Here is a 25,969-nt window from a genome sequence, read left to right as displayed (position 1 = left end):
ATTTTAAGTAGCAAAATGGAAAATATTTCTCAAACAAACAAAATTCTAAATTTGAATGTGGTTTTCATTAAGCAAAAATCATACATATTGTAATGCACATGTAATAGGCACTCAAAAAAAAACTGTTTAAATACATCTGGGATTCCATTCAAGTAGCAGGTCTGAACAAAATGTAAGGGCTTTCAAACTCATTTTGTTGACATAATAATACATTTTATAATTTCTGTACAGACTTTTAAACAAAATTCTATTGGTGCATTGTCAGCTTAACAGTCCAATGCTTGAATAGCATTAAAAATACATTGGATCTAAGAGACAGATTCCTAAAAAACTAGAGGAAAGGAAATAAATGAGAGCAAACCAGAAACATTTCCCTTGCCAATCAGAATGATAGATTGGTTAATTGATTAATTCTATACAGGTATGCTAAAACTGATTCACTAAATACTCAATATTAACTAAAACTGAATTTAATTTGCTGGGCAATAGGGAGCCAGTGTAGGGATTGGCGGAGAGGGGTGGCAGACACTGAGCAGTTGGTAAGGTGGATAAGACTGAAGAGGGGGATAGCCTATGGAGAGGTAGGCCTATGAGAAGGGAGTTGCAATAGTCGAGGAGAGAGATAACAAGGGAGTGAATGAGTAGCTTGGTGGTTTCAGTTGTTAAAAAGGAGAGCATTTTAGAGATGTTACAGAGGTGACGTCTACAAGCTTTTGACAAAAATTGGATTTGGGGCTGAAAGGACAGGTCAGAGTCTAGGATTACACCTAGTACCCTGGTATGAGGGGAGGGAATGATGGTTGCATTACTGATTTTGATGGAAAAGTCATTGAGGGGGGCATGGGCAGGGGGGTTTGGGGGGGGGAATATTACCAGCTCAGTTTTAGAGAGATTTAGTTTGTGGAAGTAGTGCGACATCCATGCTGATATGTCAGTAAGTAAGTTAGTAATGTGAGAGGAGACTGAAGGAGTGAGGTAAGGAGTAGACAGATAGATTTGAGTGTCATTGGTGTATAGATGGTGTTGGAAGCCGTGGGCAGTTATCAAGTGACCAAGGGAGGCAGTGTAGATAGAGAAGAGGATGGGTCCAAGAGCAGAGCCTTGGGGAACCCCCACAGAAAGGGGCAATGGGGAGGAGGAGATAGAGTTGTAGGTAACCCTGAAGGAGCGTTGTGATAGGTAGGAGGAGAATAATCTTGGAGGCCAAGGGAATGGAGTTTATTAAGAAGGGGCAGGTGGTCAACAGTATTAAGGGCTGCAGAGAGGTCAAGTAATAGGAGTACAGAGTAGTACATTTTAGTAAGGCAGTTTCTGTGGAGTGATGTGAGCGAAAGCCAGACTGTAAGGGATCAAGAAGGTTATTTTCACGTAGGTGCTAAGACGGTTGTAGACTAAGAGTTCTAGAAGTTTAGAGGTGAATGAGAGCAGTGAGATGGGTCTTAAGTTGTTCAGGTTGGTGGGGTCAAGTGAGGGCTTTTTAAGTATGGGAGTGATCTGCGCACATTTTAGAGGGGAGGGGAGGGGAAGGTGTCATGAGAGAGGGAGAGATTGAAAATGTGAGTGAGGGAGCATAGGGTAGAATAGGAGGGTGACCGTTGCAGTTGTGAGTGAACAGGATCCAGGGGACAATTGTTTAGGTGGGAATCTGAGAACGTTTTTGTAACCTCTTCAGTAGTAGCCAGTTCAAAAGAGGAGAGTGTTGACTGTGCTGTTAGGTAAGGTATGTTGAGTGGGGAAGATGTATGCACAGTGGAGGTGTCCTAACGTATTGCATCAATCTTGTCTTTGAAGTGATTGGCAATCTCTTGGGCAGTGAGTGAGTTAATGGGTAGAGAAGGTGGGGGAGGAAGCAGAGAGTTAAAGGTTGAGAACAGTCGACGGGGACTGGATGACAAGGTATTAATGAGAGAGACAAAGTAGACCTGTTTCGCAGCATGGAAGCAGGAATTGTATTTTAGGAGGGCAGATTTATTCAGGGTGAAGTCCTTCAGGCATTTGGTTTTACGCCACAGTCGTTCAAGAGCACAGCAATGTCTCTTGAAATTTCTACTATTGTCAGTTTGCCAGGGTTGCAATGGTTGGGGCCTGATTCTGCATGTAGTTAGAGGAGCAAGTGCATCCAGTGATGATGTGAGTGAACTGTTCTAAACCGGGGTGGCCAGGACAGGGGAGAGATTATGTCATATAGGTGATCAGTAGCAGAATAGAGAAGAGAAGGGTTAAAGTGACGAAGGTTCCTACAAGTAGTTGTTTGCTGCTAAGAGGGATGGGTGATTGGAGGCTAAGATACAGTGAAACTGTTGAGGTTGTGATCAGAGAGAGGAAAGGGGGTGTTGGTGAGGTTCCCAGGAGTGCAGAGATGGGCAAATACAAGGTCTAGGGTATTACCATTGGAGTGGGTGGAAGTGTGTGTCCATTGGGTTAGGTCAAAAGATGAGGTTAAGTTGAGAAGTTGAGTTGTAGCTGGGCTGTTAAAATGGACAGGGATGTTGAAATCACCAAGAATGATAGTGGGTATTTTAGAGAAGAGAAAGTAGGGTAGCTAGGGAGGGAAGTCATCAAAAAAATGCAATACTGGTCCAGGAGGCTGATACATTGCTGCAATCCTCAGAGAAATGGGAGAAAACAGACCAATACAGTGCATCTCAATTGAAGAAAGGGATAGAGAGGGAGGGATAGAACGGCCTTGGTAGGTGATTTGTGGGGATAGAAGGAATCCAACTCCGCCTCCTTTTCTTTCCCACTCCCCCAGATCCCGTTAGGTCCGGAGGAGTGCGTCCAGTGAAGCCCACCATAGGACAGGGCAGCAGGAGAAGCAGAGTCAAAATTTTGAAGCCAGGTTTCATTTATGCCAAGTATGTTAAAGCTATGAGAGGTAAAAAGGTCATGCACAGATGTGAGCATGTTACAGCTGGAGCTGGCAGTCCAAAGGGTGCATGAGATTGGGGGGCTGGTTTTAGGAAGCAGGGAGACAGAAATTAAACTGAGTGGATTGTGGCTGTTGCCAGAGGAGAAGTCGTGCCGGATATGTGGTTTGCAGTTAGAAAATGTAGGACCAGGATTTGGAGAATTGTCTCCTGAGGCTAGGAGAAGAAGGAGGTGAGAAAGGTAAGATGGGAGTAAGATGTGTATGAGCGCACATGTCTAACTGTCCTGGTGTTTAGGTTAGCATGTGGGTTCAGCAGGTGCAGAAGGTAATGGGTACAGTAGTAGGGAGAGGGTAGACGAGTGAGGGTGATAGGTGTATGCTGTGGAATAGAGAGGAGGAGTAAAATAAGGATAATTTGAGGACAGAAGACACCAATGTGAGAAGGAAGAGTAGAAGGAGCATGTTTGTGGATAGAGAGTTGGAATCTGACTTCAAATAAATTAATTGTCAAGTGCTGGTTTGCTTGCCGTCTTTCCAGAGTGGGGCAGAGTTCTTGTAATCGGTACATTGCCATGTGATTCAGTATGGTGCGCTGTGATAAAATGCGGCATGTCTGCATTTTATCACAACACGCTGCTATGGAGCACTAGGTAGGGTTGCCACCTCATCCCTTTAAAACCGGACACATATGAATTACACAGGCTCTGTGGCTGATTAGGATGGTAATTAAACTCACTTGGTGCCTTATCTGCATTAAAGCGGAGTTCCGGCCTCAAATACCTTTTTTAACTAAAAATACTCCATAATACTAATCCACCGGCCTTTACAGAACCGCTATTCTCATACTTACAAGGTGTACAGTATTGGATTTTAGTCAAAATCTTAATTTTAAAAACGCTGTCCGGGCGCAGCCATCTTGGATCTGGGCATCTGAAGCCGCAGTGTAATCTCCTGTGTCCTTCTTCCTGATTCGAGGGAGTGTTTTGGGAGTTCTTCCTGATTCCAGCCTCCTGGGAGTGATGACAAACAGCTCCCAGGATGCAATGCAAAGACGGAAGTGATGTCGGTGGCCGTGGCCACAGAGAGGGGAGAAGGAGGAAGTACAATCAAAAATGCCCTGAAAATAAGGTAAGAGACCCCCGTAAAAAATTGAAAATGCCCCATTGTTGATCAGCATAGCGAGCACTGCAGGAATCACTAAAGTTGCAAAATAGGCCGGAACTCCGTTTTAAATTAGCCTCAGATTCTGTGTAATTCATATGTGCTCCGGTTTAAAGGGATGAGGTAGCAACCCTAGCACTAGGCTGTGCCGCAGTGGAAATGGGACACAAAGGAAACTATTGTTTCCTGTGTGCCCCTGCGGTGACAGACGTTTTACCATGTGGTAAAACGTCTGTCACCGCATATAGTGTGAATTCACCCTTATCCCTAAAGGAAAAAAAAACTGTTTCTGCCACTGCCTACAAATATTACCTGGAGTTCAGCTTTAATTTATTACTCAGAGTCTAAATCTACAAAACTATCTAACACTACCCTCTCTATAGGTTGACAATGCTGTTGTCCAAGGGTGACTACTTTGCTCCACCTTAGATACAATAGAGGAGGGAATATATCCACCCTGACTGGATCCCTAGGTGAAAATGAAGGAAAAAAAATAAAAATAATGCAACTACCCCATCTATAGACTGGTAAACTGCACTATATATATACATTTTTGTTTTATTGGTTTAAATGTGAATTACCCATATAATGATTCTTATCTATTACAACTCATTTATATAAACTGTCAACACAGAGTAAGTACACAATAAAATCAAAGCAGAGTCATCACACTGGCACTAAAATAACAAATCATAACTCAGCACACTTTTATCGTCATGGGTTGGTTGCCCACCAGAGAGAGATATCTAGGAAGCAAACAGTTAATTGAGCTAACAGTCTAGCGTGTGCATTTTGCTCCCTCTTTACCATCCAGGGGATAGCGGGCCTGTGACAGCAGAAGCTGTAGGCAAGTACCCAGACTGATCCCCAGCTCAGCTGTCACATTACATACTGGGAGACAAGAAAACCTCTGCTCGCTGAACAGCTGTCTTCTTTAATGGATTGCCCAGTTCATTGCTTCCAGACACCATCATTTTTTTTTTTCAGCGCTCAAATCCGCTTTGCACACTTCAGTGTGGCTTCTAATTCGAGCCTGCCTAGAGGGGGTGAAGAAAACGGTCAAGTTGAATACCTCTTTCTGCATAAAATGGTCACAAAAATGGCATTGTCCCGGCCATGCCTCCTTTTACACGGGCGAACAATCCTGAGAAGATTATATTAACAGAATACAGTCCGATCACAAGTGAGATTTCAGAGGAGATGCATAATATCACAAGGGGGATCTGCAGTGACTGTCACAGTAGTCGAAAAATAAAAGGGACCCTATCACGGGGCATCCATGCTGCAACTATTCTGCATAAGGACGGGATTTTAACGAATGCAGGAAAAAAAAAAAAAAACTCCAACTGTGGATGAGTGCCTAAAAAAAGCGTGTGTGTAAGTAACTAATATGCATATGAGAGGGCTTCTTATCTCTGTAATCTCTCGGCGGCAATGGGAGTTGGGGAAGCAGAGCCAAGGTTAGCATTCTGCTTTGCAGAACAATAGGAGCATGTGGTGCCTTTCATGGGATTATGCCAGCTTCTTGCTGCAGGTGCACTTGTAGTGTGACCACGGGAGGGAAGCAATAACCGACATCTTTGCCTATTCAATTCACAGTCAAAAGAAGGTTTGTAATTTAGTAGTTAGACGGCGAAGCCCAGCCCATATGGTAGCTGCTTGGCACAGAAATGACAGATATACAGTAGGGAAAGCAGCATGTGCACCGACTATTCATCAATATAGACTAAATTGATGGATTTTCTCTGCCCTTAATCTGTTTTTATTTTATGTGAGAAACAAAGAATTGCACTCCGAGGACACCCATTTCATCTAATTGCTAGACAATTATTATAATATGCCTTTCAGCTATAGTCTTGCCGAGCACACACATTGTGCCAGGTTCCTATGGGCTTCTTTAATAAGGCAGTACAAAGGGCGATGACATAGTGCATGCAGTAACATACATCAACCAATTAGATTGCAGTTTTTCCAAAGTAACGTAAATGCTTATTGGTTGCTATAGGTTGTTAAAATTGACATATTTTATTATAAAAGCTTGATAGTGAATCTTCACCTGCTCTATAAGTTATTAAGCTTTGACTTATTGTATTAGAAAAGCTTCACCTGCTCTATAAGTTTTTCAACTTTGCTTTATTTTATCATAGAAATTGATGGTGAATCTTCATTTGCTCTATTGTTTTATTAAAATTTGCCTTCTTTTATTATATAAACGTAAAATAAATTTTCAACTGCTCTATAAGGTGTTCAACTTTCCCTTCATTATTATAAAAGCTTGATAATGAATAAAAACTATAATATTTCATCACTCACAAAATAATGCAATCAAGTTTTTTGTAATATTTTGTATAGGTGACTTGTATCACCTGCATTACATCCCAGACCATGCTTTTCAAAAGTATGATGTCACACAAGAGGGAGGAGCATAACTACTCCTTACATAAAGCTGGGATGAATGGGAAAGCACAATTTGCAGGTGGGATTTGCATGTTTATTGCATAAGTGTGCAGCAGTTGTGTTGTATTATCGTATGGCATGGTGTGATTTATATCCAAGATTTCCCTGTTCTGCTGTATATGGTAAAACATTGCCGTTTCCACAGAAGTCAGTTAATTATTATTGGATCACTTTCATTATTCTCTATTTCAAAAGCTAGACACACAGGGTTATCAAGAGCAACAAGTCACAAGAGAAAATAATTTAAGACAAACCTGTCTCCTTATAAATAAGTGTTGGTTAGCGATTAGAAAAACTACGCAAACAATGAACTTACCAAATAGATCCTGTGCCAGAGTACAAGCAGATGGTACTTCTATGCAAATTCCATTTGATGTATGAACTCCAAGCCATAGAATAGACAATACAATCCAGTGCTTGAAACATGACAATGCACATAAAGCACTAAGCCACCAAGTACAGGAGGACTGACGATATGAGTCACCTAGATGCAACACCCAAGCACAATCGAAGAATATTCATGACTAATCTATGGAATACACATCTCCCTTATTTTGTAAGTTTAGGGTGATCGTGTTTATGTGAACCAGCTTAGAAATTTTAAAAAAATAAAAAAATATGCCTGGCTTTGCTTTGCCTGGGGTAAAAATACAAATAACAATTTGAATAGACGTAAGAATGTAGATATAAAGGGGAGCTATCCAAGATTTAGCCAATTCAAAAACCAGAAGCTTAAGCTGTGATGAACAGTTATTACATACATCTTCTGAAATCTAGATGAGATATTAAATATCATTAAATGTTTTAAAATGCCTTATTAATCTCTTTGGTCTTTTTGTAGTTTAATTTTGATACAGACACTTTGCAAATATAGACATTATCACTAAAGGATGTCTCTCCATTGGGGCATACATTGTACTGTATGGTTCACTTATGTGAGAGTTATGTCCCGTTGACAATAATACAGTATATCAGTATGTTTAAGCAGACCCTAGCCCAAACCTAAAGTGATTGTAAAGGTTTATTTTTTTTTCAAAATAACAAACATGTCATACTTACCTGTTCTGTGTAATGGTTTTGCACAGAGCAACCTCGATCCTCCTCTTCTGGGGTGCCCCACCGTTGGTCTTGGCAACTGCTCTTCTCCGAGTGCCCCCATAGTAGGCAGCTTGCTTTGGGGCACTTGCACAAGCTCGATCCCGGGCCGTGGCATGTGTGTCTATTGGCATACACAGTGCAGCTCAGCTCCACCCCTGCTCTCTCACAGGATTTGATTAATAGCAGCAGGAGATAATGGTTCCTGTCATTTCTGAGCCGCTTGTGAGAGAAAGGAGAGAAGAGCAGTGCTGCTGCAGACGTTTATAGTACTGAATCGAGATCAGGTTTTGTAAGTATTGGGGGGGGGGGGGGGGGGAGCTGACATTAAGGGTTTTTTTAAAAACACATTTTACCTTTGCAATCACTGTAAAATGTTTATGTATGGTATTTAATGTGATACCAATGTTGTCTTCTTGGGTTATCCAAATGTAGGAATTCTGTCTACTATGTAGTGGTGTCCCAAGGATAAATTTAGTGTTGCTAGGCTGTAGTCAGCCTGAGCATGGTTTGTTATAGTATTTCTTTCACTAGGTTTCTCCTAAATTTTTATTGTTTGCCAATGCCTGCTGTTGAGGAGTGTCCCAGGCAATGGAGGAACATTATATACTAATTCTGATTCATGAAAATGTATGTCTCTCTGGCCAACTACTAGGAGGATTGTTGACAGTGGTGCATGCTCGGGAGGAATGTAAATATATGTGGTGACCTTGCAGAAGCTCTCTTTCCTCTTGGGCATTTGCCAGGAGAAGACGCTGAGTGTCGGAGGCTTGCACCTCCCAGGCCTGCTGATTGAGGTGAGGCCTAATGCTAGAAGAGAGGCCAGGGTTTGTGTGCTGGAAAGGTGTGTGCTTCCTTGCTGGAGCATCTCAGGGATAAAATGTACTGATGAAGAGTTTCCTGGAGAGCTGGATACAAGCTTCCACCAGTAAATCTCACAGGGGGGCTCCTATCTACATCTACAGAAGGCACATGTGATGTATGAAGCTGTTGTAGAGGTCTGGAGTTTGCATTTTTTTGGTTGCTCGTAAATATCTTGCATCCTAACCCTTCTTTCCCTGAGTTTATTGCGCTTAATAAACTCTCTATTAAACTTTCTAATGTGACTGGCACCCCATCTCTTTCACCCTACAAAGAATCAAGCATTCCACCCTAAGGTTTGAAATGCTAGTTAATCAAGCTGCCTGGGGTTCCCTAACTGCCTCCATGGGTAAGGGATGCTACATTTTGACCCCAATGCGGGGCCTGTGAGATTTGTGACATTGTTACAGCAATTGTTCGCAAGTACTGAGAATTTAATCTTGGCAATGAGGGAACTGTGTGCTGGGACTGTCTGGAAGAAGTATAAAAGGCCTTTCCATGTATTGCTGCTGCTCATCATAGAGAAGAACACCTCTCTTTTTGGAGAAATTGATCACCGGGCTTTGTTACTTCACCAATGGTTAGGAAGCTAAAAACTGATTCTAGAGCAGTGGTGGTTGGATGCGGTCCTTTGCTTGCTTTTATCTGGCTCTTGGGGCACTATTCCTCTCACTGATACAAGATACTAACCTGCCAACTGACATCAGCAATGGGACACCGATTCTCCCACTGACACTAACAATAAGGCACTATTCCTCCCAATGATACCAACGATGGGGGACTATTCCTCCCCCTAATACCAGCTGGTGTGATGTTTACGCCCATTGATGCCAGGAAAATTTTCACTCCAGCTGGCACCCCTGCTCAAGAGGGCTGGCAGTGTAGGCTGTGGCAGGAAGAGCCTGGTTCCTATGTGATTGGAAGCTACATGACTTAAGAGGCATGTGGGAGGAGTCACCACTCTACACTGTGAAATCAGGAATATGAGTGGCGGTACCTTTATGTTCCAAAAATGCTGACACAGAAAATTGAGCTTAAACAGGAGGAATAGTGTGAAATCGTTATATGGGTCTACCATGGAGTGCCAAAACCCTACAGAAAAAAAAGGCTTCTTAACCACCTATGACAGCAAGTACAACAGCGGTCTGATCACATAGAGTTATGGTTGCCATATTTACTCAAACAAAATTATTATGCACAGACATGGGCACTGGGATGTTGTGTAACGTGTCACCACTGTGAAAAAAGAGGACAAGCGGGTTACTTTGCCAGACCCCAGATATAATTGGTGAGTCATGGAACTGCGTGTTTCTGCCAGGATGAAAGTCCATTTGGGACATTAGGAAGTAAGACCACTAGCTTTTTTCTGGATTGCCAGTGTTAAGGTTGGGCACCGAGTTCATGTTTACCTAAGTTGAGACTTTCAATTTCTATATGTGTGTGTCCACAGTCTGTGACACCTCCCAAGCCACAACCACACAGACCAGGCGGGGACAGTTCTCATAGCTGCCCACACACAACAGCTGTCACCTCTCCCTTGTCACAAGTAAAGGGACTGAGCAATGGGCTGGAGGAGAGCAGAAAAGGGGAGAGAATCACAAACACAAGCTTCAGCCAGAACCATAGCCACAGCTTTGCCCACTTTTACTGCCTGGAGAGGGGAGAGGGAGAGCTATGACTGGCTCCAGGCAACAGCCTGGGAAGAAACAGCCACACCCACTTGCCTGAGGACTTCTGGGAAGAGCAAAGACTTGTGGGGAAGTAGTACCCAAGGAGATTGGGCACAGTCTTGTGGAAATGTGTGAGAGTGCAAGGCCCAGAAGCTGAGTGCTAGAGAGGAGGAAAATAAAGGAGAAGCCAGGGTTTGGGGCTGGCTCACCTGGAGAGTAAAAGGTGACCATTGGATCATGCTTCTGCGTTGGAGAAGATGCTTGTTGCCAGAATTTACTGCATTGTCAGAGTGGAACTGTACTGCTGATTCATATGGAGGCCACTGCTGTCAGGGAGATCCAGTGAGCTGGAGGAGTGGGGCTTTACTGGTTTCATAAGAGAACATTGCTACAAAGTCTAAATTTGCTGCCAACACTACAGGTTCTAGGGGTAACACCCCATGAGAGCCCATAGTTCTGAACACCAGAGAACTGGAGGAGGCTTTACAACAGACTGCATAGTGGTGAGAAACTGCTGACCACATCTTCCTTATCCTCCACCCTAATTTGGCACTTAGTATGTGCTAGCAGAATCTACAAAAAAAAAGTCCATCGGTGGCCAGGGAAAGGTGCCCAGAGTTATGTGTCTAAGAATGGTTAGGAGTTGTCTGCTTTATTGAAAAAAATCTTTATTTCACCAGATAAAACATGTTTTGTGGCTTTAAATTGCTTCCTGGGATACACCCTCACTCTTTTCTTCCCACCGTGAAATCACTCTCTTAGCTATCTACCTTTTCTTTTTAAAGCAATTTATTCTTTTTGAAGGCTGTCCTTTTACTACCCTATAAAGGGCTCTCCTGCCTCCCTCTTTTCATTTCCAGTAGGCAATCCAAGCTATATTAGGGACCCCTGGCCAGCTTTTTAGGACCAAATTCTTTAGACCCACGGTCAACCACCACACCACTTGACTTGAGATTTAGTTTGAGAACTTACACCCCCTACAATGGGGGAAAAATTCACCCTCCAATGAGTGCTCCAATGCTGGACTTTGGGCCTCAAAGTTTAACACAACACTGGCCAGTGTTGTAATCGAGGAACCCATACATCAGTGGCTCCTCCAGGGATAAGTGGAAAGAGGGGTCTTCATGGGCAAGCTCCTAACTACATCTGACACACTGCAACTTCAAGATCCTAAAGAGGAGCTCCAGGCTCCTTCAGTAAAAAAAAAAAATTCAGCAGCTACAAATATATATTGTAGCTGCTGACTTTGAATATTAGGACACCTACCTGTCCAGGGATCCCATGGTGTCTTCACCCCAGCTGATTTTTCAATCGGCTCTCGAGTGCTGCCGTTTCTTGTAAGGGAAACTAGCAGTTAAGCCTTGTGGCTTCACAAGTGGTCCCCTACTGTGCATGCACAAAGCAAGCTGCTCTTTGTGAATGGCCCAGTGGCGGGGGAAGAAGGAGGGCCGAACCTCCAGATGACTTCACCACAATGAAGTCAGGTAGAGGTGTTTTTTTAAACAGGATACCTAACTTTCAAGAATGAGCGTATTTTTGGGAGTTTTCAGACTTCGAAAGACAAAGGCTACCTCACTGAGGGGTATGTGTAAGGGAACCTACCATAAGCAGTATTGTTTCTAGCCTAAATTTAGTGCTGCTGAAATGTAGTTAACCTGAACATGGTTAGTTCTGTATTCATTAGGTTTCCCCTAAGGTCAGTTTTATTGCTTTCTTCTGCCTGGGGAGTGTCCCTGACAATAGAGCAAGAAGATGCAATAATTCTGAGGTATTAATATTTATGTCTCCAGTTACCCCAACTAGGAGATTTATTGACAGTGGTGTATGCTGGGGAAGGATATAAAAGTCAATGGCGACCTTACAGAAGCTCTCTTACATCCTGGGCATTTGCTAGGAGAGGAGACTGTGTGCTGGAGGTCTGTTTCCTTAGGTTGGAAGAGAGGCCATGGTCTGTGGCCTTGAAGAATCTGCTCTACCTTGCTAAAGTCTGTAAGTCAATGCATTTTTGGTCGTGTTTGGGCATCCTGTGCCTTAACCCCTCTTTCTCTGAGTTCATTGAGTTTATTGTGGATAATAAACTCTGTTAAAGTTGTTAACCGCTTGCCGACCGCCGCACGACTATTTACTGCGGCGGTCAGCCCCTCACAGGCAGAGCGACATAGTACTATGTCGCTAGCCTGTGAGGGTCTAGGGAGCGAGCGCACGCCCCGGAGGCGCGCTCCCGCGCAGTCACGGACCCCCTCGCGCGTGTGACCGGTGGACCCGATGTGACCTAATGTAAACAAGCCGCCTGTCATTCTCCCCTGTGTAGAAACAGTGATCATACGGTTCTACTATGTAGGACCGTTGATCACTGTTCCTACACCTCAAGCCACAGCCAATCACAGTTAGCATCACGCCCCTAGGGACACACACCACCCCTCCCTCTCAAAAAAAGTTAACCCCTTCACTGCCAGTGTAATTTTACAGTAACAGTGCATATATATAGCACTGATTACTGTAGAAATGTCACTGGTAACCCCAAAAGTGTCAAAAATGTCAGTCAAGGGTCCGATCTGTCCGCCGCAATGTCGCAGTACCGCAAAAAAAAACGCAGATCGCCGCCATTACGCATTAAAAAAAAAACAACAAAAATGACAAAAATCTTTCCCTTTGTTAGTAAACGCAATAACTTTTGCGCAAACCAATCAAAATATGCTTTTTGCGATTTTTTTTACCAAACATATGTAGCAGAAAACAAATTGGCCACAAATGTTAAAAAATTTGGATTTTTACATTTTTTTTTTTGGGGAATTTCATATAAAAAAATGTGAAAAATATTGTTATTTTTGCAAAATTGACGCTCTTTTTTTGTTTATAGCGCAAACAGTTAAAATGGCACAGGTGTTCAAATACCACCAAAAGAAAGCTCTGTTTGTGGGAAAAAAAGCACGTCAAATTCGTTTAGATACAGTGTCGCACGAGTGCGCAATTGTCCGTTAAAGTAACGCAGTGCCGAATCGCAAAAAAAACCCTGGTCGGAATGGGGGTAAAATCTTCCGGGGCTTAAGTGGTTAAGGAACAGGTGCCCAATTCATTTCACCCAACAAAATTCAAGGATTCTGCTCAAAGGTTTGAATTGCTAGCCCACCTGTGAGTCTCTAACAGCATGCAAACCCATCTTCGAATAGTTTGATATTATTTTTATTTGATAGATGCTGGAGGGTAAAAGCAATTCATGGTTTCTTATATCTCTCCAGGGGTGAGATTTCTGAACTTGGATTCCTAGCGTTACAGCATTATGAGGGGTCCTACTCTCCCTGTGTCACTTTTTTTTGTAAACGAAAATGCAACAAGAGGAATGGAAATGTCCCAAGGTGAGTGGGGACATCCAGTACACCAGGGCAGTTACAAACAGGGCCAGGGCAATCTTGACACTGGAGTTTCCAAGAACTATAAGAAACCAGTTAGTGATGCAGGATACCAGTTTCTACCTTTAATGGAAATAGCAAGATTGCCTATGAGGGTTCATGAAGGAATTTTTTCCTCTGCTTGAGTAAACTGCACCACCCTTTATAGGGTTTTTTATGCTTCCTCTGGATCAACTATGGGTATATGTTCTGTATGTGACGGTTTTATTTATGTATTTTTTTTCTACTAGATGGACTTGTGTATTTTTTTCAACATAACTATGTAACTAGGTTCGCACTAGTGCTGCTGTATAGTCATGCATCACTGCATTGTTATTGTGCATCTTTGCACATTTGTACATGTTTTCATGCTTTTTATGTAGGAGGAGACTTGTTGGTAAGCATAAAACCCTGCCAAAACCACATAAAAAATGCAGGTACATGCATTTTTCATGAGCTCCCATTGAAGTCTATGGGGCCAAAATGCAATATGGCCCCATACAGCACACTAAAAGAAGCATGTGTACCTTTTAAAATATCACTGCACCATGCACAGGATGTGGAAACCTTACAAGCGGACCTGAACAAAATAATGGGGTGGGCAACTACATGGCAGATGAGGTTTAATGTTGAAAAATGTAAAGTAATGCACTTGAGGGCCAGAAACCAGAAAGCAAGCTACTCACTAGGGGGGGGACCTCTGGGTGAGTCTAGGATGGAAAAGGACCTGGGGGTACTGGTAGACAACAGGCTTGGCAGTGGCATGCAATGCCAAGCCGCTGCAAGCAAAGCCAACAGAATACTGGGATGCATAAAAAAGGGGATTCACTCCAGAAATAAAGAGATTATTCTCCCACTCTACAAGACTCTGGTCTGGCCACATCCGGAGTATGCTGTCCAGTTCTGGGCACCGGTCCTCAGGAAGGATGTGCTGGAACTGGAAAGAGTCCAGAGAAGGGCAACAAAAATAATTAGGGGAATGGAGGGCATTGGCTATGAGGAAAGACTACAATCACTGAACTTATTCTCTCTGGAGAAGAGACGATTGAGGGGGGATATGATATCAATGTACAAATACTGTACTGGTGACCCTAGCATAAGGAACAAACTATTCAGAGAAAGGAGATACAATAAGACATGTGGCCACTCACTAAAACTAGAGGAAAGGCGGTTTAACCTTAAAGTGCGTAAGGGGTTCTTCACTGTAAGAGCGGTAAGGATGTGGAATTCTCTTCCACAAGCAGTGCTATCAGCAGGGAGCATCGATAGTTTCATAAAACTATTAGATGGGCACCTTAAAGACCACAACATACAGGGGTATACAATGTACGGTTAACAGCAAACACACACACACATCATAGGTTGAACTGGATGGACAGATGTCTTTTTTCAACCTCACTAACTATGTAACTATGTAACTATGTTACATTGCTATGAATGAGCACCATAGAGAATAATGTGATTTCCATTGTCCAGCATTGCAGCACAATGGCAGAAGTAGGAGAATTTGCACTAGTGTGAACAAGGCCTAATAGATTCACCCAGAACATTTCTGTGCCACTGAAGAAAACTTTTTTTTTTCCATATAGATTATTTTGGGAATTGATGGTAAAAATGAATTTTCAATCACTTTTACTTGTCAGATGTCATGAAGATTACATTTCTTTGTTTCTTTCCAGAGGACCTGTCTTTTCTCTGTTCACAGTGCTTTCTCTAAAGTACCTGCAAAGTAAGTATCTTTGCCTTTGCAGTCATGGTAACCCAACCTCAATGTTTTTTCCCAGTACCATTCCCAGACAAAGGATCTCTCTGGAATGAATTAAGGTCACAGTTTATCCAGCAATCTTTCAGTGAGTCTGGGGGAACAAAAACTAAAGACAGCTTTTCAGTGTCGTAGAAATGGCAGCTGCTGCTACAAGTGGTCATGCCAAGTGTGAGAGCACACTTAGGAGATAAACCCACTCAGATAAAAGAAAGACATGAAAGAACACTCATCTACTAACAGGGGGGACACACTAATGCTGTTACAGAGTTAATTTGGGCACACTACAATGGGACATACTGTATACACACTGACTGTAAAAGAGAAAGATCAAAGGACTTCAGTCAAAGTTACAGGTCACTCGCTTTTATGCAGGTTTTTGTAAGCAGCCAATAATATTTGTATACATTGCAATTCATATATCTTTCCATGTACTTCTTCATAGGTTTTTTTATTTTCACCAACAGTTACAAATGTTATTTGACTGAAGTTAAAAGGGTTATGACTAGAGCTTGGAAGTCCCATGTGCTACCCTTTGTGAAAGTAAAGCACCTGGTCTCCAAGGTTATGTTTTCTTAAAAAAAACCTCCTGACTATACAGAACAACTCCAGAAACATCTGAGAACCTGTGGGTCAAGATATACCTTCACCTACCTTTTGTATGGACTGGCTGACACTCTGAAGTGAGAGACCCTGGGTGTTGTTCTTCAAAACCAAATTTGCAACCCTTCATAAGTCCTATTCCTTTCCCTTTTTTTTCTTCCTCCCATCCCATCCTGCTTATTCTTTCCCTTAACCTTGCAGACCCTCTTTTTTGTCACATTATTTTTCAGACCTTTAGATATCAAGTCTCTTATTCTTGCAACTTACTTGGGGGTGTTTCAGTCATGTTAACCTGTTGTGCATATAGAAACATTTGATGCAGCAGAGCTTTGCGTATTTGCACTGCCCCCATTCTTCTGCTGATGGTTTATCGATTTGGGCATTCTTTGTGTGATTTTGCTTTTGTACTATTCAAAATAGTAACTACTTTAGATATGATACATCCAACAAATCCTAGCTATGCCTGTACTGAACAGTTTTCATGTTTTGAAACCAAAAAAATAAAATAATAATAATAAAAATGTATTGAATAAAAAAACAATTGTTTTCTAGAAAGTTGCATTTGACATACCTGACTTCTCAGTGTAACTATGGACAAAATAAAAATGACATACATGACACAGCCTGTCACTTGCATTATCAACGTTTATCTCTCTGCCAGTAGATCTGTTATTTCTCCATTTCCTGTAAAAGGGTGACAATGCTGTTCATTCTGCAGTGAAATTACACAGCGGTATTGTCACCCTATTGCAGCTTACCAATCCTTAAAACACAATTATCAGTATTTTTTATTTAATTAAAGTGGATGTAAACCTTAGCAATGAAATATTAATAAAGCATATCCCTCGATAGTTTGTACTTATCTTAGAGCACTAAGTGTCATTTCTGTCTGTTGCTTCATTCCTCTGCTTTCAGCATGAGCCATTTCTTACAAGTTTTCCTGACACCAAAAGAAAAATGGAGACAGGGGAGAGACCTCCAGCTGATTGACAGCCTCAGCTCTGTTCCTGTGTGCTGTGTGTAGGGGATGTGTCCCTTCCCTCTAATCAGCTCTCAGATCTCTCTTCTTTGAGCTCTGCAGTGTGTAACTTTAGCTCTCCTCCACTTTTTTTTCTGACTTCTCAGACAAGCTATATCAATTCTGCACTTTAAATGAATGTAGAGAAGAGAAGACTGCAAAAAAGCAGGTACAACTTATGTAGGAGCATTTGCCAGCCACTTTGCTTGGTATACGGAAAGGTTTACAACCTCTTTAACTCCCCAGTGCTCCAATTGCAAAAAGCTAATAGGGATTAAAGTTAGAGCTTTGGAGTCCAATGTACTACCCTTTGCAAAAGCAATGCAGCTGGATTTCAAGGTTTTGTTTAAAAAAAAAAAAAAAAAAAAAAAACATGGCTCTACAGATCATGAGTTTTTCATAAAACAATTTGCATTTAGATCTTGGCTCCATTATGATTGGTGGCCCTGTTGTCACCTAAAAACATATCTATATGCTAGCAGTAGCCCCACCCCCTTTTGTAGCCTAAATTATGGATGTTCCTGTAAGGGTGGGTACAGCCAGCATAGAGCCCTACCCCCCTCTAAGATAAGTGATCTGTCACTATTATTAATGAGAAATCAGTGCTGCTTGATTATTAATATTAATAAAGGATCCCTCAGAGCTGCATCTCTGTGTAAAGTATCTGCCTGTGCCCTGTGTGTGTAAAAGCAGCTGCAGATACATTACACAGAGCCGCAGTGCTGATGAATGTTTTACTATTATTAATGAACAAACAGCACTAATTTCACATTAACCCAACAGAAAGAAAAAGAGAAAAAAAAGTGTGGTTTTTTTAGATCTAATAATAACAAAGAGTAGAAAGTATTGATACATTACTATTAACAGATGATTTCTGATTTTATGTTACAGGTTTGTACATCATGATTTTCTTACATAATAAACCCAATAGTGTGTGATTTTGAGATATGAAAACATTGTGATAGGCCATAAACAGAGCCTAATATAGACTTAATCCCAGTATGAATAAAGGACCAGTCTACCTATCAAGCAATCTGCCTTATATCCCAATAAAGTCAGCACTCCAATACTAGATTTCAAATGACTTTATATTAGACATAGCTGATATCATCATACTGTGCTTGAGATTAGGAAGGAAAGAGCAGTCTAATTTTTCCAGCATAAAAAGTGTGATTAAGGTTTAAGTGACACTAAAGTCTGGTTTAAAAAAAAAAAAAAATATATATATATATATATATATATATATATATTTGGATAGTTGGGTTCATATATATTTGGGCACAATAGACACAGGCACAATTTTTGTCTTTTCAGGTATTTACCAAAATATATTCAAGTTATAGTTATATAATGAATATGGGCTGAAAGTGCACACTCTCAGGTTTAATTTGAGGGTATATAAATCCAAATCGGAGGAGGGGTTTAGGATTTACAGCTCTTTAGAATAGCCACCCCCCCCCCCTTTTTCAAGGGACCAAAAGTAATTGGACAAATGAATCAAAACCTTTTTCATGGCCAGGTGTGGGCTACTTGTTCGTTATTTCTTAATAAATTAAGCAGGTAAAAGGTCTGGAGTCTATTCTAAATGTGGTATTTGCATTTGGAATCTATTACTGTAAACCTACATCCTGTGCTCAAATGAGCTGTCCATGCAAGTGAAACAGGCCATTGTAAGGCTTCAAAAAATTAAAAATATCCATCAGAGAGATAGCAGCAGCATTAGGAGTGGCCAAATCAACAGTTTGGTACATTCTGAGGAAAGAAGAACGCACTGGTGAGCTTCGCATCATAAAAAGGCCTGGACGTCCACGGAAGACAACAGCAGTTGAAGATGGCAGGCTTCTCTCTATGGTAAAGAAAAACCCATTCACAACATCCAGAAAAATAAAAGGACACTTTCCAGGAGGTGGGCGTATCATTGTCAAAGTCTACAATCAACAGAAGAGTTCATGAGAGAAAATACAGAGGGTTCACCACAAGGTGCAAACCATTCAAAAGCCTGAAGAATAGAAAAGCCAGATTAGAGTTTGCCAAAAAAACATCTAAATAAGCCAGACCAGTTCTGAAAAAGCATTCTTTGGACGGATGAAACTAAGATTAATCTGTACCAGAATGATGGGAAGAAAAAAGTGTGGACAGCTCATGATCCAAAGCACACAACGTCATCTGTAAAACAAGGTGGAGGCAATGTAATGGCATGGACACGCATGGCTTCCAGTGGCACTAGGTCATTGATGTTTAGCAGCCAGATGAGTTCTGCAGTGTTTAGAGATATACTGTCAGCCCAGATTCAGCCAAATGCAGCAAAGTTGATTGGACAGCGCTTCACAGTACAGATGGACAATGATCCAAAACACACTGCAAAGCAACCTAGAAGCTTTTAATGGAAAATAAGGGGAATATTCTGCAATGGACAAGTCTACCACCTGATCTCAACCCAATTGGGCATGCATTTCACTTGCTGAAGGCAAAACTAAAGGCAGAAAAACCCACAAACAAAGAACAACTGAAGACAGTTAGAACCTGGCAAAGCATCAGAAAGGAGGAAACCTAGTCTTTGGTAATGTTCATGGGTTCCAGACTTCAGGTAGCCATAGCCAGTAAAGGATTCTCAACAAAATATTAAAAATGAACACTTTATTTATGATTATATTCATTTGTCCAATTACATTTTAGCCCCTGAAAATGGGGGGAATGTGTTCAAAAATCATTGCTGTTCCAGAAATTTGTACTTGATATTTATGTTCAACCCCTTGAATTAAAGCTGAAAGTCTGCACTTCAAATTCATTTAGATTCTTTCATTTTTATTTTATTCTGGTGGCATACAGAGACAAAAGTATGAAAATTGTGCCTGTGTCCTGCAATTTTACTTCCTGTTAGAGGGTGGCTAGGTTTGTTCTTCATAGTCCCAGCGCATGAAGGAATGTAGCTACCCTCTCTTTCTCACTCCTGAGATGGACTAGGTACTATAGACTATGGGATTTGTATAGGTAGAAGTGTGCTTACAGGTACACTTAGGCGATGCATTACAGGAAGCCTTGTGGCACTCCACAGCACATAAGCCAAGGTACTTCATCAGTTGGCTGGCTGGAAAAACCTGGCAGACATCAGAGAACAAGATGGCAGCACAGGCCATGTGAGCAGCTGCAGAGCCTACAGGACACCACTGGATTCAATGGCCATGCATGTTTTCTGTGGATAACCCAGAGAATAAAGGTAAGAGTGGAGAAAAAACATGAGGTCAGGGAGGCTGGGGGATTGAAGTTTTTCTTTAAGTAAGGTATGCAATTACATTCAATGTCAAATGGTAAAATTATATGAAAGAAGTCAAGTTCTGGAAAGGCATTGGGCCATTAACATATCCAAATAAGAATGTTACTAATGCCTCAATTATATAAGGAAGTTTGTGTTTCAAATTATGTAGCTCTTTAAATCATTGTCAACTGGCTCAAATCACCTTGGCACAAGTTCATTTCTCTGTTGGGTTCAAGGTAAAAAGCTTGTCTCTGTATCACTTCTCTAGATGTGAATGTAAAAAAAAACAAAACCTAAAACCTGGTACATCAATCACCTCTTTAAATAACAGTTTCAGTGCCAGTCTTATACCCAGGCTGCCAGCCCGTCAACTCGATACACAAACCACAGGGTATTTAGGGTAATGGATGGATGTATGAATTTCCTTTGAATATGACAACCCTCTGCACATTTCCTGAGCTTTACTGGGAGAGGAAAAAAGAAAATATTACCAGCTGCTGGCATTTGACTGTTCAACAACCAAGAAAATTGCTCTGTTCTTCCTGACTTAACACTAATAAAAACAATATGAGTTTCCCTTCTGAAAATCTGATACACTTCATCTGAAACGTCTTCACAATCTTTTTAGTGGAAGGGACCCTATTCTGACCTTTTTTAAAATATGATATATGGTTGTTTTATTTGACAACTGATTTAACAGCTAAGCCACCCCGCAAGTGCATTTTTGTAAAAAAACATACCCAAACATGCAACTTTCTGGCAACTGTGTGGTTTTTACCTCATCCTAGCACAGCCCATACTCCATTTAATCTGTTACTATGTAGAGATGAGCTCAGGCATCCTCCAAACTCATCCTTATGTAGCACCCTCTAGTGTGCTACTAGTGATAGTACAGGAAAATATAGTCTGGCTCAGGGCAAATCCTGAGCCATGTAATCTAGATCAGGGTTCATTACAGTTTAGGGCTGGATGGCTCATCCAGGCAGCTCTTTTATGCCTCCTCCTGGTTCTAGAATCTTGGAGAATATTCTAGAAATTAGTGGGCAGAAGGTAGGAGGGTTGTCTTGCATATTTAGGGCCCTTTGTCCAATCCCCAGGAAGTGGGCCAGGCAGAGAGCTAAGAAGACATGAGTCATGCCAGCAGGAGAGTCCGGTGGAAGATGGAGAAGCAGTACTGGGGAAGTCTGTCGGTGGCCCTTGAGGGATCCCTGCTGGGGAGGGGTTTTTCCTTGGGCTGGAGCTCGGGAGGCTGGCCTGGAAAGATCCTACCACAGGAGACAAAGTAGATCAGCACAGTGGAGGGACAGAAAAGGGGAGAGACTGCCACATGCAGCAGGTCTCTCTTGAAGACGGCGGTATGCTTAAGTCTTCATCCAACCTTGCCCTGGGTAGACTGGAAAGAAGTAGCAGCCAGGTGGGCTAGCATTTTCTGAAAGAAGTAGAGCTTGGATCAGTGTCTATAGGGAAGCAGAAGGAGTTGCTCCACATGTGCTAGTTTTCTAAGGGACTGAGAGTTCCTAGCCTGTAAGGGGCTGTTGCTAAGCTAACAAAAGACTGTTAGACCTTAAAGGAGTGAATCAAGCAGAGCTGTACAAAGGATTAAGATTTGTGCAGGAGGATCAAGTTGGACGGTGTAAATAGGAAGGAAGTTGATCCTGGTTCTGTTTGTTACTGCAAGTTGGGCATCCCATAATTCCCATCCAAGTTACTATCCCCTAATAAAACAGGGCTGGCTGTGCAACAGTGCGGAACGCTGATATTTGCCACTCCTACGGGGCAGTACTACACTTAACTAAACTCCAAACTTGAACTCTTTTTTCACTATCTGGTAATTGGAGAAAGTGAAGAGAAGGGCAACCAAACTGATAGGATGCATGGAGGAGCTCAGCTATGAGGAAAGATTATAGAAACTGAATTTATTCTCTCTTGAGAAGAGGAGATTAAGGGGGGATATGATCAACATGTACAAATACTTAAGAGGTCCATATAGCGAACTTGGTGTTGAGTTATATTAACTGAAAGGCCATCACAGAGGACAAGAGGGCACTCTTTACGTCTACAGGAAAAGAGATTTTGTCTCCAAATACAGAAAGGTTTCCTCACAGTAAGAGCTGTGAAAATGTGGAATAGACCACAGCTCAATAGATTGCTTTATTATAGGCCTGGATTCTTTCCTAGGTGTACATAATATAACTGGGTACTAACATTTATAGGTAAAGTTGATCCAGGGAATATCTGATTGTGTAATGTTCCGGTACCTTTGGTACCCTAAATTACACTTTCCACAAGTGTATGCGCCCCACCATTTACTTTTAGAAAGGTGCGCATACACCTTTAAGACTGGAGCTGTCATCACCCAGCGCCGGACTAGATGGCTATTTAGGGCGTCGGTTCTCACTCACATGTGTTTGTTCAAACACCCTTACTTGGATGCTAACCTTGCTTGAAGCTTCCATGCTTGCAAGCTTACTTCGCTGACGGAACCTCGCTGCGCTGATCCCTTTATCCCGCTACTGGATCATCCGCCTCTCCTGAACCACCCTTCGGCTGTATCGCTAATAGTGCTAAGTACCCCGCAGGGGAATTCTCTATAAACTTATACTAAGCTTACACTATCTAGCTCTGCATAGTAAAGACTGTTTATTACATCTGCATAAACTAGATTGCTAGCTCTTGAGACTACTGGTACTTTTCTGCACTGGGTTGATCTCTTTTGTATGTCCACCTGCTATTCTATCATCTGCTATCATACAACATTGCTAAACCTTCCTGCATCCATCTGTTACTGTCTCACCTTCAAGTGTCTATCACCTATCACCTCCACTCAACCTATCCCTCAACCTTCATCATTGTGTTACCACATACATAAAGTCATTCTAGGAACCAGCTTGCTAATTGTGTGTATTTACTGGCTGAAATAAGACCTTCCACACATGATGAGTCATTGAGGTTGGAAATGGTATCTCAGCATATCTCTTACATGACTACTGACGTGGATCTATTTCTGCAGCTGAAAATCCACACCATATAAGAAACGCAGGAGCGTTACAGATTGAACGAACCAAAAATGGATTCAGCAGAAATAACCACTCAGGTGACACAATTAAAACAGCAAGTATCTGCGTTAATACACGCACTTGCTGAATTAAAAGAAGACAATCAGGCTCTGTCGCAGCAGGTAATTAGACTGACACAACTTACCTCTGCTCAGTCCCCTTAACCCAAGATAAATCCCCCTTTGGTATTTACAGGCGATCGCAAAAAATTTCGCGAATTTAAAAACGCATGTGAGTTACTTTTTTTGCTAAAACCTCGTACCTACCTTACTGATCACATTAAGGTTTGTACTATTATTTCTTACCTATCAAGCGATCCTTGAGCCTGGACAGATTCTCTTTTTGAGAAAAACGACCAGCTTCTCAACTCCTATGCCTTGTTCCTGGCAGAGCTCACTAGCCTATATGATGACCCCAATAGGCAGAGTACTGCTGATCTTCAGTTAAGATCCTTGAAACAAGGAAGGAGGCCTGTAGAAGACTTTGTCGCAGAGTTCAAGAGATGGACCCTTGATTCAGAATGGAATGATGCATCTCTGAAAACCCAATTTAGGCTTGGCCTATCAGAAGCCGTTAAGGACGAGCTCGCCCGAGCGGATCTGCCAAAAACCCTGGATGCATTAATACAACTCAGTATTACCATAGATAGAAGACTACGAGAAAGAAAGGCTGAAAAGATGGGAATGCCATTATCCGTTTCCTCTCGGAGTCTGGCCGTTCCTATGGAGGTAGGAACCATACGCCCACCGCTATCAACCATGGAAAAAGCCAAAAGACGAAATGAAAATCTCTGCTTGTACTGTGCATCCCCGGATCACAAGATAAACCTCTGTCCCCTAGTCAACAAAAAGAAGGGTGAGTGTTCACATGTCTCTCTAGGAGGATTGACAACTTCATTCACTAACCCCTACATTTCTGTTTTTTTGACATTACAGTGGGACCAGAACAGGATTACTACTAAGGCCATGATTGACACAGGATCTTGTGGAAATTATATGGATATATGTTTTGCTGCTTTAAATAAAATTCCTATTATTTCTAAACTCAAACCTGTCTCAGTAAGTCTTATTACCGGTGTTCCGTTATCCTCTGGTCCGATCACCGATCAGACACAAGCACTTCTAGTCACTATTAACGAGTCTCATAGGGAGACTTCTACCTTCGATTTAATACCATCACCCCACTTTCCCATTGTGTTGGGACTTCCCTGGTTGCACACACACCAACCAACCATAGATTGGAAGAAACGGTCCTTGACCTTCCCTTCTTGTTATTGCGAGGAAACGTGTAACCTCCCATTTTCCGGGAAGATTCTGTCTGTGGTGACAGATGAGATTGCACCACTATGTTATCAGGATCTTTCTGAGGTTTTTCTTGAGAAAAATGCTCAAGCATTACCTCCTCATCGAGACTATGATTGTAGCATTGATCTACTCCCAAATAGCAAATTGCCGTTCGGTCATGTTTATCCTCTTTCACAGGATGAACTTGCCCATCTCAAAACCTATTTGGATGAGAACTTGGAAAAAGGTTTTATTAGACCTTCCACTTCTTCCACAGCAGCAGGACTCTTTTTTGTTCGCAATAAAGATTCAAGTCTCAGACCTATCATCGACTACAGGAAATTGAATGCTATTACAATAAAAGATCGCTATCCTCTACCGCTTATCCCTGAGCTCATTGAGCAGGTGCGTGGAGCTACCTATTTTTCAAAATTAGACCTAAAAGGAGCATACAATCTCATTCGAATCCGTGATGGACACGAGTGGAAGACTGCATTCAGAACTAGATACGGATTGTTCGAATATCTTGTGATGCCATTCGGCCTATGCAATGCCCCTGCAGTTTTCCAACGATTTATAAACGATATTTTTAAAGACTTACTAGATGTCTGTGTTGTGGTATATCTGGACGATATACTTATATATTCACGGACCCTGTCTGAACACATAAGACATGTAAGACTTGTATTATCGAGATTGCTTGCACATAATCTTTATGTGAAGCTGAAGAAATGCTTGTTCCATAAAGATGAGGTACTCTTTCTAGGCTACATCATATCCAAAACAGGAATCGAGATGGACATGAGTAAAATATCCTGCATTCAGGATTGGCCTACACCAACTACACGCAAGGCGCTACAGCGATTCCTGGGATTTTCAAATTTCTACAGGAAGTTCATAAAAAACTTTTCTGCTATTGTGAGACCCCTCACACAGCTCACTAGCATAAAAATACCATTTAAATGGTCAGAAGAAGCAAATAAGGCTTTCCACTTGTTAAAGACAAGGTTTACTTCCGCTCCCATATTATGCCATCCAGACCCATCCCTCCAATACATTCTGGAGGTAGATGCGTCAAACATGGCAGTAGGAGCAATACTCTCCCAACGACCTACCCACACTTCACCACTTCATCCAGTCGCCTTTTTTTCTAAATCCCTGAGCAGTCCCGAGATAAATTACCCCGTGGGTGAAAAGGAACTGCTTGCTATAAAATTAGCTCTGGAGAATTGGCGACATTTACTCGAAGGCACCCAATTACCAATAATTATATACACGGACCATAAAAACCTCCAATATCTTCAGACTAGCAAAACTCTCTCGCATCGACAGGTACGATGGTCACTATTCTTTCTAAGGTTTAACTTCCTAGTGACCTACACACCTGCAGATAAGAACAAAAAGGCGGATGCACTATCACGACTAACTGAAGAAAACTACTTTGAAATCCCTTCCGTTCCTATAATACCTCACAAACGCATTATTGGAG

This window comes from Pelophylax lessonae (assembly GCF_965119305.1).
Source record: "Pelophylax lessonae genome assembly, chromosome: 4".
Lineage (NCBI taxonomy): Eukaryota > Metazoa > Chordata > Amphibia > Anura > Ranidae > Pelophylax > Pelophylax lessonae.
This window is presented reverse-complemented; position numbering follows the sequence as displayed.